This window comes from Zophobas morio, unplaced genomic scaffold, assembly GCF_036711695.1.
Source record: "Zophobas morio isolate AGI-343-1 ecotype UQ-CSIRO unplaced genomic scaffold, CSIRO_AGI_Zmor_V1 ptg000008l, whole genome shotgun sequence".
Lineage (NCBI taxonomy): Eukaryota > Metazoa > Arthropoda > Insecta > Coleoptera > Tenebrionidae > Zophobas > Zophobas morio.
In genome coordinates, this window is record NW_026972113.1 from 8,663,532 (window position 1) to 8,677,962 (window position 14,431).

A 14,431-nucleotide genomic window follows, 5' to 3' on the forward strand; every position below is an offset into this window, starting at 1 on the left:
CGACTTGGTTATGTCCAAACCTAGAAATCTAAAATTTTGACTATCTGAAAATCCGGAAATGTTGAAACCTGGAAAACCTGATTTAACCTAACCTGAACTAACTATATCCAAATATGGAAACATGGCAATTTGGTGGTCAATAAATCCGACAATCATGAAACCTATGATTATTTAAACATGGACCTTGGTTATATCCAAACGTGGAAATCTGGAATTTTCATAATCTGAAAAAACCGGAAAAGTAGAAGCCTGGAAAATTTGACTCGATCTGACGTGATCCCTGTATCCAGATATGGAAACCTGGAAGTTTTGCAGTCTCAAAATTGAAAAATTAAGGAATGTAGAATTACTTAAACATGGAAAACTGAAAATCTAGAAACCTGAAAATTTGGTCATCTGAAAATTTGCCAAGGGAAATCTATATCCAAACCTAGAAAGATGGGATTTTGACAATTTGAAAATACAGAAATGTTGAAACCTGAAAAATTTTACCTGATCTGACGTGGTACCTAGATATGGAAATTTGGATGTTTGCAGTCGGAGCCTAGAATTATTTAAATATGGAAAACTGAAAATCTAGAAATCTGAAAATTTGGTCATCTGAAAATCTGACAACAGGACAATATGCAGTCCGAAAATCTGATCTGATCCGATCTGACCTGACTTGCCTATAACTAAACCTAGATAGAAATCGGGGATTTTGACAGTCTGATTTGACCTTATCCAATTATGGAAACCTGGAAATTTGGTGGTCTAAAAATCCGAAAACCATGAAACCTAGAATTATTATTTAAAACTAAAAATATAGAAATCTGAAAGTCTGGCAATAGGAAAATATACAATTCGAAGATCTGAGCTGATCTGATGTGACCTAACTTGGCCATATTCAAACCTAAAAACCTGGAATTTTGACAATCTGAAAATCCGGAATTGTTGAAATCTGGAAACCCGATCTGACTTGACCTGACTTGATTATATTCAGATATGAAAACCTGGAAATTTGGCACTCTGTAAATCCGAAAATCATCAAATTGAGAATAATTTAAACATGGAAAACTGAAAAATCTGGCAACAGAAAATACGCAATCCGAAAATCTGACTTGATCTGATCTGACCTAACTTGTCCATATCCAAACCTAAAAATCTGTCATTTTGCAAATCCGGAAACGTTGAAACCTGGAAAACCTGATCTAACCTAACTTGAATTGTCTATATTCAAATATGGGAACATGGAAATTTGGCAGTCAAAAAATCCGACAATCATGAAACCTTGGATTATTTAAATGTGGAAAATTGTACATCTAGAAATTTGAAAATTTGGCCACCTCAAAATCTGGCAATAGGAAAACATACAATCGGAAAATCTGACCTGATCTGACCTACTTTGGTTATATCCAAAAATCGAAATCTGGAATTTTCATAATCTGAAAATCCAGAAATGTTGAAGCCTGGAAAATCTGACCTGATCTGACGTAATTTCTTTACCCAAATATGGAAACTGGAAGTTTGACAATCTGAAGATCGGAAAATCATGGAATGTAGAATTATTTAAACATGGAAAACTGAAAATCTCGAAACCTGAAAATTTGGTCATTTGGAAATCTGCCTACAGGGAAATCTATATCCAAACCTAGAAACATGGGATTTTGACAATCTGAAAATACAGAAATGTTGAAACCTGAAAAATTTTACCTGACCTGACGTGATCTGGCTTGACTGTACCCAGATATGGAAATTTGGATGTTTGCAGTCGAAACCTTGAATTATTAAAGATGGAAAACTGAAAATCTAAAAACCTGAAACTTTGATCATCTGATCTGGAAACATGTTATCTGAAAAGCTCACCTAACTTGAATATTCAAATCTAGAAACCTGGAAAATTTGGTCATCTGAAACTCTGGCAATAAGGAAATATGCAATCCAAAGATCTGACCTTGGCTACATCCAAGCCTAAACAATGTAGGATCTTGACAACCTAAAAATCCGGAAATGTTGAAACCTGGAAAACCTGATTTAATCTGACGTGACCTGATTTGAGTATATCCAAATATGGAAGCCTGAACATTTGGAGGTCTGAAAATTCGAGAATCATGAAACCTAGAGTTATTTAAACATGGAAAACTGAAAATATAGAAATCTGAAAATTGGTCATCTGAAAATTTGGTACTTGGAAAATATGCAATCCGAAAATCGGACCTGATCTGACGTAACCTGAATTGACTATATCCAAATCTGGAAATCAGGAAACCTAGAATTATTTACACATGGAAAACTGGAAATCTAGAAATATGAAAATTTGGTCATCTCAAAATCTAGCAATCCGAAAGTCTGTCCTGATCTGGTTTGACCTGACTTTCTTATAACTAAACCTAGATAGAAATCGGGGATTTTGACAGTTTGATTTGACTTTATGCAGTTATGGATACCTGGAAATTTGGTGGTCTGAAAGTCCGAAAATCATGAAACCTAGAATTATGATTTAATCTTGGAAAACTAAAAATATAGAATTCTGACCTGATCTGATCTGAGCTAACTTGGCCATATCCAAACCTAAAAATCTGTCATTTTGCAAATCCGGAAACGTTGAAACCTGGAAAATCTCATCTAACTTAACTTGAATTGTCTATATTCAAATATGGAAACATGGAAATTTGGCAGTCAAAAAATCCGACAATCATGAAACCTAGGATTATTTTAAGGTAGAAAAACGAAAATCTAGAAATCTGAAAATTGGGTCTTCTGATCTGGAAACATGTTATCGGAAAACTTGACATAACTTGACTATAATCAAGTGGGGAAACCTCAAAATTTGGTCATCTGAAAATTTAGCAAAAGAAAAATATGCAATCCGAAAATCTGACGTGACTTGATTATATCCAAACCTAGAAATCTGAAATTTTGACTATTTGAAAATCCGAAAATGTTGAAACCTGGAAAATCTGATCTAACCTAACCTGAACTAACTATATGGAAACATGGAAATTGGTAGTCAATAAATCCGACAATCATGAAACCTAAGATTATTTAAACGTGGAAAATTGTACATCTAGAAATTTGAAAATTTGGCCACCTCAAAATCTGGCAATAGGAAAATATACAATCGGAAAATCTGACCTGATCTGATCTGACCTGCTTTGGTTATATCCAAAAATGAAAATCTGGAATTTTCACAATCTGAAAATCCGGAAATGTTGAAGCCTGAAAAATCTGACCTGATCTGACGTAATCTCTGTACCCAAATATGGAAACCTGGAAGTTTGGCAATTTGAAAATCGGAAAATCATTGAATCTAGAATAATTTCAACATAGAAAACTGAAAATCTAGAACCAGAAAATTTGGTCATCTGAAAATCTGTCAACAGGAAAATCTATATCCAAACCTACAAAAATGGGATTTTGATAATCTGAAAATACAGAAAATTTGAAACCTGGACAGTCTGACCTGATCTGAACTGACCTGTCTTGACTATCTTCCAAATATGGAAACCTGAAGATTTGGCCATTTATAAATCCGAAAATCGTGAAACATAGAATTATTTTAAGGTAGAAAAACGAAAATCTAGAAATCTGAAAATTTGGTCCTCTGATCTGGAAACATGTTATCGGAAAACTTGACATAACTTGACTATAATCAAGTAGGGAAATCTGAAAATTTAGCAAAAGAAAAATATGCAATCCGAAAATCTGACGTGACTTGGTTATATCCAAACCTAGAAATCTGAAATTTTGACTATCTAAAAATCCGGAAATGATGAAACCTGGAAAATCTGATCTAACCTAACCTGAACTAACTATATGGAAACATGGAAATTGGTAGTCAATAAATCCGACAATCATGAAACCTAGAATTATTTAAACATGGAAAATTGAACATTTAGAAATCTGAAAATTTACCCATCTCAAAATCTGGCAATAGGAAAATATGCAACCGGAAAATCTGACCTAATCTGATCTGACCTGCCTTGGTTATATCCAAAGGCGGAAATCTGGAATTTTCATAATCTGAAAAAACCGGAAAAGAGAAGCCTGGAAAATTTGACTTGATTTGACGTGATCCCTGTATCCAGATATGGAAACCTGGAAGTTTGGCAGTCTCAAAATTGGAAAATCAAGGAATGTAGAATTATTTAAACATGGAAAACTGAAAATCTGGAAACCTAAAAATTTGGTCATCTGAAAATCTGCCAAAGGAAATCTATATTCAAACCTAGAAATATTGAATAAATACAGAAATGTTGAAACCTGCAAAATTTTACCTGATCTGACGTGGTACCTAGATATGGAAATTTGGATGTTTGCAGTCGTAACCTAGAATTATTTGAACATGGAAAACTAAAAATATAAAAACCTGAAACTTTGATCATCTGATCTGGAAACATGTTGCCTGAAAAGCTGACCTAACTTGAATATTCAAATATGGAAACCTAAAAAATTTAGGATCTTGACAACCTAAAAATCCGGAAATGTTGAAACCTGGAAAACCTGATATAATCTGACGTAACCTGATTTGAGTATATCCAAATATGGAAGCCTGGACATTTGGAGGTCTGAAAATTCGAGAATCATTAAACCTAGAATTATTTACACATGGAAAACTGGAAATCTAGAAATATGAAAATTTGGTCATCTGAAAATCTGGCAATTCGAAAATCCGACCTGATCTGGTCTGACATGACTTGAGTTGACTATATCTAAAAATGGAAACCTGGGAAATTGGTAGTCTGAAAAACCGAAAATTATGAAACCTAGAATGATTTAAAAGTGGAAAACTGAAAATCTATAAATCTAAACATTGGTCATCTGATCTGGAAACATGTTATCTGAAAACCTGACCTAACTTGGCTATATTTACACATGGAAATCTGAACATTTGTCGATCTGGAGGCCTAGTGTCTCCAAGGTTCTAGGACTTCTGATATCTTTTTTATCTTAAACCCTCTCGAATTTTGGAATAAAGAAGCTTCTCAACAGCACAAAGTAAAGCAAGTGGAGATAATCACGTTTATGTGTACGATAAAGCAAGACACGTGATTGAAACTTTAACTATCAATGAATTTTTTGAGTTGACATAAAACGCGCATCACTATCCCCGATATCTCTAAAAGCCATATAAAATATAATAAAATTTCACGTCATAACTCCGGTTTTCGCGCTATTTTCTCCCGGAAAATCGAGCCCCCTGCGACTTTGTCCTCACTCGCTCTCATGCCTGCATCTCCATTAATTCCAAAAGATGGCTTTGAAAGAAATGTCGCAGTTTATTTTCCATGCGGCTGAACAAGATGTAAAATAAGTAATTGTCGAGAAACACGAGACCCGATATTGATTATTATTTTGCTGTACAACTTTTACGACAAAGTCTGGTATATAAGCTGGTCGTAAAGTTATACTAAGACAAGCCAGGTTTATCCCGGAGTGCTTAAGAAATAAGTTAATTGGGGGCGTATTTACGACTAACTAATCTGAAGTGAACCTGAAGTGTTCTGAAAACTTTCTATGCACAAGAAGTTAAAATTTAATTTCAAGATTTTTTGTTACGTGCTCATAAACCTCGCTAAAACGGAAACGTCTGAAAGCAATATTCAAAAAAGCCGTGAAGAGCTTCTGAAAAACGCGCACCTCTTTTGTGAAATATGTTGAGGTGTCTGAAACATTTACTCTCACATACCTCGTCAGAAAAAACTCAAAAGCTCTTTCCCTTTTGATAGCACTCCTCTTTTAATTTTCCGAACATTTCCAGGTACTTTTCACTTACCGTCGGTTAATTTAATTATTCAACTTATTCACCGGCTGTTACAGTCAGATCTGGAATTTTGTCAGGACATTTCGGTGCTTTACATACACAATTTGCATTTAAATTGGCTTCACGGCAATTACTCCACGCAAACTTTCCGCTCGTTTTATAAGTTTGGGAAGAAAGTGGCGGCTGTGTTTAAAAAAACACTATGCTTTGAATTACTAATTGAACTTGGCGCTTTTTGTATGGCGCTGACAGTAAAACGTGGCGACAAAGAACGACTCGGATTGTAAAATAAAAATTTACTACTGTGTAAAAGTTGGAACGTCGAGAGTGTAGACGGTTCCAGTCGATACTCGATTATTTATGTGTCGAAGGCGTTTTTTTTCGCGTGCGCGTGAGGCATGCGAAATTTTTTCTACGATGTTCGCGAACCTAGAAAAACATTCAGTTTTGGGGTGAATTAATGCGACATGTAGCTAAAACAGTGAGACGGCTTCAGGACATGCTCGATTATTTGCGTGTTATTTGTGTCTTGTTTTTTCTACGATGTTCGCGAACATCACGACACCTAATTAAGCCATCCTATCACAACCACCGCTAAATTGTGCTCATTCTCGTACGCGTTAATTAGCATTCACCTCTGCGAACACCCAGCTCACATATGGTGGATGCGCCGGAACACTACCTGGAAATTCGTAACCGTGGAGATCGCTATTAATTATACATACCGATGTTGTTCTCGCTCGACGCGGCTTTGTGTTCGCTTCTTGTAATAAACACCAAACACTAGATTCAATTTAAGGGGCCTCTTGTAAATATGTCACATTTTCAACCTACAACCTTAACAATATTGCTCGAATCCCTGGGGAAATAAAATTTTCACTTACTAAGAATAAACTGTAACGAAAACTAAAAACTTTCAAACTTATCCGGCGAGTGAACGCTACCAATAAATTTAAAATGCAACGTTATTGATGTTTATTGTATTTCGTGGCAACTGGTACGAAGTTCAGATTCCAACTTTAGTAAAATGAACAAAAAAATCTTGCGAGTTCGTCGAGCAGATATAAAAGGTTGTGCGGGAAAATTGACGGTTGATGTTGTTTTAGTTTAGTTTAGGGTGTTTTTGCAAGGTAAGTTTGCAAGCGGGTTTCTGTTTCATTTTTTAGATTTGTGCTACTCCGCATAGTTTCGGGGCCGGTCCGAGCCAAGGTCACTATTCCGGTTGAAATATTGGCTACTTTTTCAAAAATAAAATCGAATATGTTTTCCTACGTGAAGTAAAGCTTCTTCGAATCAAAGAATCGCATGAATTTTGAATCTTTTGATGTCACTCAAAGTGCACAAGATGCAGACATTGTTTGAATTATTTCTCACGATTCGGAAACAACGTAACAAAGGTGAATTAAATGCTGAGGAGGTTGTTGCCGGGACAGAAACATCTATTCATGAATTTAATAATTCAGTGAGATGCTTCGTCGTTTAGATAAAATAATAACAATTCATCCGCGTTTTGTGAACGAAAGATTGTTATATTTAGGGGGATGAGAATGTTACACCGAAAATTTTACTTCTAAAAAGCTAATTGCCTGTTCCCTAAGGATACCTGTAATTAATTTTCAACAAGATATTGTTAAATAAAATTGTTAAACCGTAAAATGCTGTTATAATTTTTTTTATATAGATCTGAATGCTTGGAGTAAACAATCAAAGCGGATTCATAAACGACAACTACAAGAGCATTTTATTTTACACTAATTTTTTCTTTCATTAAAATACAAAGCCAATAAAGAATCACTTCAGGTAAATAAGGAAGGTGCTCGAGACAAGGTCGAAATTTTCATTCAAAAACTGAGCTTTTGGCTAAGTTGTTCAAAATTCGTCGAACTGAATCGAAAAACAACGTGTTGATGGTCCCGAACTCAGATTTCAAGGCAACCGGAAAGAGTGTCTAGAGGTCAAAACCAATAAAAAAATGAATTTAAGCAAATTTCGTAAGAAAAATTGAGGTTTTGGAAAAGTTGTGTAAAAATCTACAAAAAATTTTTGAGATATAGATTTCGACGAGCTCAATGGAAAAATCTAGCGCTTTGATGGTCCTGGATTAAGATTACGAGCGAACATCGAAAATTCTAAAACAATCGTGGTATTTTTATTAATGACATATGTGGTGCGATTTTGGAAAAACTGGATGGTTGAAAATTACGAAAAAAAATCTTGTCTACGATGGGAAGACCCGTCTAGAAGAAAAAATAATCCCAAGTCGATACAGGGATTGGTTTCCGAAATATTCGCTCTCAAAAATTAAATTTTGAAAATTAGTCAAATTTTGCCATTTTGACGATCCTGGAAAAATTTTCGGCATTTTGGAACAAATTCAGTCGAAATAACTTCTAGAAGTCAAAACCGATAAAGAATCAATTTAGGTAAATTTCGAAAGTGCTCGCCAAAGTGTCAAAATTTTCGTAAGAAAAATTGAGGTTTTGAAAGAGTTGGCTAAAAATCTACAAAAAAATTTGAGATATAGATTTCGACGAGCTCAATGGAAAAATATATCGGTTTGATGGTCCTGGATTAAGATTACGAGCGAACATCGAAAATTATAAAACAATCATGATATTTTTACCAATGACATATTTAGCGCGATTTTGAACAAACTGGGCTGTTAAAAATTATGAAAAAAATCTTGTCTACGCAAGGAAGACTCGTCTAGAAGCCAAAATAATGCCAAGTCGATACAACGATTTGTTTCAGAAATATTCGCTTTTAAAGTCAAATTTTGAAAACATGTCAAAATTTCCCATATTTCATTTTGGCGATTCTAGAAAACTTGTATGCATTTTTGGCCAAATGACGCCGGAAAAACTTCTAGAAATCAAAAAAAATTTTCGAAAGTGCTAGCCAAAGGGTCAAAATTTTCGTAAGAAAAATTGATGTTTTGGAAAAGTTGTCTAAAAATCTACAAAAAATTCTGAGATATAGATTTCGACGAGTTCAATGGAAAAATCTAGTGCTTTGATGGCCCTGGATTAAGATTACGAGCGAACATTGAAAATTCTAAAGCAATCGTGATGTTCTTATTAATGACATATTTGGCGCGATTTTGGAAAAACTGGAAAATTTAAAATTACGAAAAAAATTTGTCTACGCAGGAAAGACCCGTCTAGAAGGAAAAATAATCCGAAGTCGATACAGCGATCGGTTTCCGAAATATTCGCTTTCAAAGTCAAATTTTGAAAATATGTCAAATTTTGGCATATTTCATTTTGACGATGCTGGAAAAATCGTAGGCATTTTGGACCAAGTGAAGACGGAAATAATTTCTAAAAGTCAAAATCAAAAAAAGAATAAGTTTAGGTAAATTTTGTTGGTGCTCGGCCAAGGGTCAAAATTTTCATAAAGAATCAAATTAATAAAGTATTGGAAAATGGAATTTTCGAAAAAGTTGTCTAAAAATCGACAAAAAATTTTGACATATAGATTTCGATGAGCTCAGTGGAAAAATATAGCGCTTTGAAGGTCCTGGATTAAGATTACGAGCGAACATCGAAAATTCTAAAACAATCGTGATATTTGTATTTATAACATATTTAGCGCGATTTTGTAAAAACTGGATGGTTGAAATTTATGAAAAAAATCTTGTCTACGAAGGGAAGACCCATCTAGAAGAAAAAATAATCGTCGATACAGGGACTGGTTTCCGAAATATTCTCTTTCAAAAATTAAATTTTGAAAATTAGTCAAAATTTGCCATTTTGACGATCCTGGGAAAATTTTCGGCATTTTGTAACAAATGCAGCCCGAAAGAACTTCTAGAAGTCAAAACCGATAAAGAATCGATTTAGGTAAATTTCGTTGGTGCCCCCCAAGGGTCAAAATTTTCGTAAGTGGGCGGTAATATTAAAAAATTGAGCATTTGGAAAAGTTCTCTAAAAATTTACAAAAAATTTTGATATATAAATTTCGACGAGCTCATTGAAAAAATCAAGCACTTTGATGGTCCTGGATTAAGATTACGAGCGAACATCGAAAATTCTAAAACAATTGTGATATTTTTATTAATGACATATTTGGCGCGATTTTGGAATAATTAGACGGTTAAAAATTATGAAAAAAAATCTTGATCGATACAGCGATTAGTTTTCGAAATATTCGCTTTCAAAATCAAATTTTGAAAGTATGTCAAAATTTGCAACGTTTCATTTTGGCGATTCTGGAAAAATTGTATATATTTTGAAGCAAATCAAGCCGGAAAGAACTTCTAGAAGTCAAAACCAATAAAATAATCAATTCAGGTAAATTTCCTCGGTGCTCGCCAAAGGGTCAAAATTTTGATAAAAGTTTTGGAAAAGTTATCTGAAAATCTATAAAAAATTTTGAGATGTAGATTTTAACAAAAAATGTAGTGTCTTGATACGTATTTTTATTTGTGCTACGGTTGTGGAAAAACTGGATGGTTAAAAATATGAAAAAAAATGTATTTGAACAGGAAAAACCTCTCTACCAGTAAAAATAATCCCAAGTCGATACACCGACAGTTTTTCGAAATACTCCGTTTCCAAGTCAAATTTTGAAAATATGACAAAACTTTCCGTATATTTTGGCGACTATGGAAAAATGGTAGGTGTTTCGGGACTAAATGAAGCCGGAAAGGAGTTCTAGAAGTCAAAACCAATAAAAGAATCAATTTAGGTAAATGTCGAAGGTGTTCGTCAAGAGGTCAAAATTTTCAAAATTTTTCAATATTGAAAAATTTAGCTTTTGGCAAAGTTGTCCAAAAATTTACAAAAAATCTGAGATATAGATTTCGACGAGCTGAATGTAAGAATACAGTGCTTTGACGGTCCTGGATTAAGATTACGAGCGAAATCGAAAATTCTAGAACAATCGTGATATTTTTATTAATGACATATTTGGCGCCATTTTGGAAAAACTGAATGGTTAAAAATTATGTAAAAAATCTTTTCTACGCAGGGAAAACCCGTATAGAAGGAAAAATAATCCCAAGTCGATACAGAGATTGGTTTCCGAAATATTGGCTTTCAGAGTCAAATTTTGAAAATATGTCAAAATTTGCCATATTTCGTTTTCGCTATTCTGAAAAAATTGTACACTTTTTGGACCAAATGAAGCCGAAAAGAACTTCTAAAAGTCAAAACCAACAATAAAAGAATCAATTTAAGTAAATTATTACGAGCGAACTTCGAAAATTCTAAAACAATTCTGATATTTTTATTAATGACATATTTGACGGGATTTTGGAAAAACTGGATGGTTAAAAATTATGAAAAAAATCTAATGCACGTAGGGAAGACCGGTTTAGCAGAAAAAATAATTCCAAGTCGATACCGACATTGGTTTCCGAAATATTGGCTTTCAAAGTCAAATTTTGAAAATAGGTCAAAATTTAGCCATATTTCGTGTTCGCTTTTCTGGAAAAATTGTATACTTTTTGGACCAAATGAAGTCGAAAAGAACTTCTAAAAGTCAAAACGAACAATAAAAAAATCGATTTAAGTAAATTATTACGAGTGAACATCGAAAATTCTAAAACCATCGTGATATTTGTAATTATAACATATTTAGCGCGATTTTGGAAAAACTGGATGGTTAAAAATTTTGAAAAAAATCTTATGCACGTAGGGAAGACCAGTTTAGGGGAAAAAATAATTCCAAGTCGATACAGATATTGGTTTCCGAAATATTGGCTTTCAAAGTCAAATTTTGAAAATATGTCAAAATTTAGCCATATTTCGTTTTTGCTATTCTGGAAAAATTGTATACTTTTTGGACCAAATGAAGCCGAAAAGAACTTTTAAAAGTCAAAACCAACAATAAAAGAATCGATTCAAGTAAATTATTACAAGCGAACATCGAAAATTCTAAAACAATTGTGATATTTTTATTAATGACATATTTGGCGGGATTTTGGAAAAACTGGATGGTCAAAAATTTTGAAAAAAATCTTGTGCACGTAGGGAAGACCAGTTTAGGAGAAAAAATAATTCCAAGTCAATTCAGATATTGGTTTCCGAAATATTGGCTTTCAGAGTCAAATTTTGAAAATTTGTCAAAATTTGCCATATTTCGTTTTCGCTATTCTGAAAAAATTGTATACTTTTTGGACCAAATGAAGCCGAAAAGAAGTTCTAAAAGTCAAAACCAACAATAAAAGAATCGATTTAAGTAAATTATTACGAGCGAACATCGAAAATTCTAAAACCATCGTGATATTTGTAATTATAACATATTTAGCGCGATTTTGGAAAAACTGGATGGTTAAAAATTTTGAAAAAAATCTTATGCACGTAGGGAAGACCAGTTTAGGGGAAAAAATAATTCCAAGTCGATACAGATATTGGTTTCCGAAATATTGGCTTTCAAAGTCAAATTTTGAAAATATGTCAAAATTTAGCCATATTTCGTTTTTGCTATTCTGGAAAAATTGTATACTTTTTGGACCAAATGAAGCCGAAAAGAACTTTTAAAAGTCAAAACCAACAATAAAAGAATCGATTTAAGTAAATTATTACGAGCGAACATCGAAAATTCTAAAACAATTGTGATATTTTTATTAGTGACATACTTGCGGGGATTTTGGAAAAACTGGATGGTTAAAAATTTTGAAAAAAATCTTATGCACGTAGGGAAGACCTGTCTAGCAGAAAAAATAATTCCAAATCGATACAGAGATTGGTTTCCGAAATATTGGCTTTCAAAGTAAAATTTTGAAAATATGTCAAAATTTAGCCATATTTCGTTTTCGCTATTCTGGAAAAAAATTGTATACTCTTTGGACCAAATGAAGCCGAAAAGAACTTCTAAAAGTCAAAACCTACAATAAAAGAATCGATTCAAGTAAATTATTACAAGCGAACATCGAAAATTCTAAAACAATTGTGATATTTTTATTAATGACATATTTGGCGGGATTTTGGAAAAACTGGATGGTAAAAAATTTTGAAAAAAATCTTATGCACGTAGGGAAGACCAGTTTAGGAGAAAAAATAATTCCAAGTCGATACAGATATTGGTTTCCGAAATATTGGCTTTCAAAGTCAAATTTTGCCACCTTCGTTTTCGCTGTTCTGGAAAAATTGTGTACTTTTTGGACCAAATGAAGCCGAAACGAAAATCTAAAAGTCAAAACCAACAATAAAAGAATCGTTTTAAGTAAATTATTACGAGCGAACATCGAAAATTCTAAAACAATTGTGATATTTTTATTAATGACATATTTGGCAGGATTATGGAAAAACTGGATGGTTAAAAATTATGAAAAAAATCTAATGCACGTGGGGAAGACCTGTCTAGCAAAAAAAATAATTCCAAATCGATACAGAGATTGGTTTCCGAAATATTGGCTTTCAGAATCAAATTCTGAAAATTTGTCTCACAATTTCGCTGTTCTGGAAAAATTGTGCACTTTTTTGACCAAATGAAGCCGGAAAGAACTTCTAGAAGTCAAAACCAATAAAATAATCAATTCAGGTAAATCCTAAGTGCTCGCCAAAGGGTCAAAATTTTCATAAAGGGGCGGCAATTTTGAAAAATTAAACTTTTGGAAAAGTTATCTGAAAATCTACAAAAAATTCTATACGTATTTTATTTGTGCCACGGTTATGGAAAAACTGGATGGTTAAAAACTATGAAAAAAATTGTATTTAAGCAGGAAAAACCTGTCTACCAGTAAAAATTATCCCGAGTCAATGCACCGACTGTTTTTTGAAATACCCCGTTTCCAAGTCAAATTTTGAAAATATGTCAAAATTTTCCGTATTTCATTTTGGCGATTATGGAAAAATGGTAGGTGTTTCGGGACTAAATGAAACCGGATGGAACTTCTAGAAGTCTAAACCAATAAAAGAATCAATTTAGGTAATTTCCAAGGTGCTCGTCAAGAGGTCAAAATTTTCAAAATTTTTCAATATTGAAAAATTTAGCTTTTGGCAAAGTTTACAAAAAATCTGAGATATAGATTTCGACGAGCTGAATGGAAAAATATAGCGTCTTAGTGGTTCTGGTTAAAAAAATATGAAAACACCGTGTTTGCCCAATTTGCACGAAATTTGAAGAAGGACCATTGGAAAAATTTCACTTTTACAAAAGTTGTCTAAAAATTGTGAAAAAATTCAGGGGCGTAGATCTCGACATGCTGATTCCAAAAATATAGCGTGTTGATGGTCACGGGGCAACATTTTCGAAAGAATCGGTACGAAATGCGAATTTTTGAAAATTTCTACAAATTTCGATATTTTAACGATACTGGAAAAACGGTTGGAGTTATCAAAGAAGCGAGACCGGAAGTGGGTTCTAGAGCTCGAAATCTAAAGCCGTGATGAACTTATGGAAGACAAACCTAACAAAAGAATCACTTTCGGTACATTTCGAAGGTGCTCGCCAAAGTGTCAAAATTTTCATAAATGGGTAAGAATCCACAAAAAATTCCAAACGAACGAAAGTTCTAGAACAATCGTGCCGTTTTTATTATTTTTATTAATGACACATTTAGCGCGATTTTGAAAAAACTGGATAGTCCAAAGTTCTGAAAAAAAACGTGTTTTTCTGCTTTTTTCATAAGGTATCTACTTCTGTGAAAATATAAAGTGTTGCTTATAACACCCTGTACAGCTTTCAAGTGAAACACCTATATATTTGAAAATAGTTTTAATTGTAACACTACAAATTTCT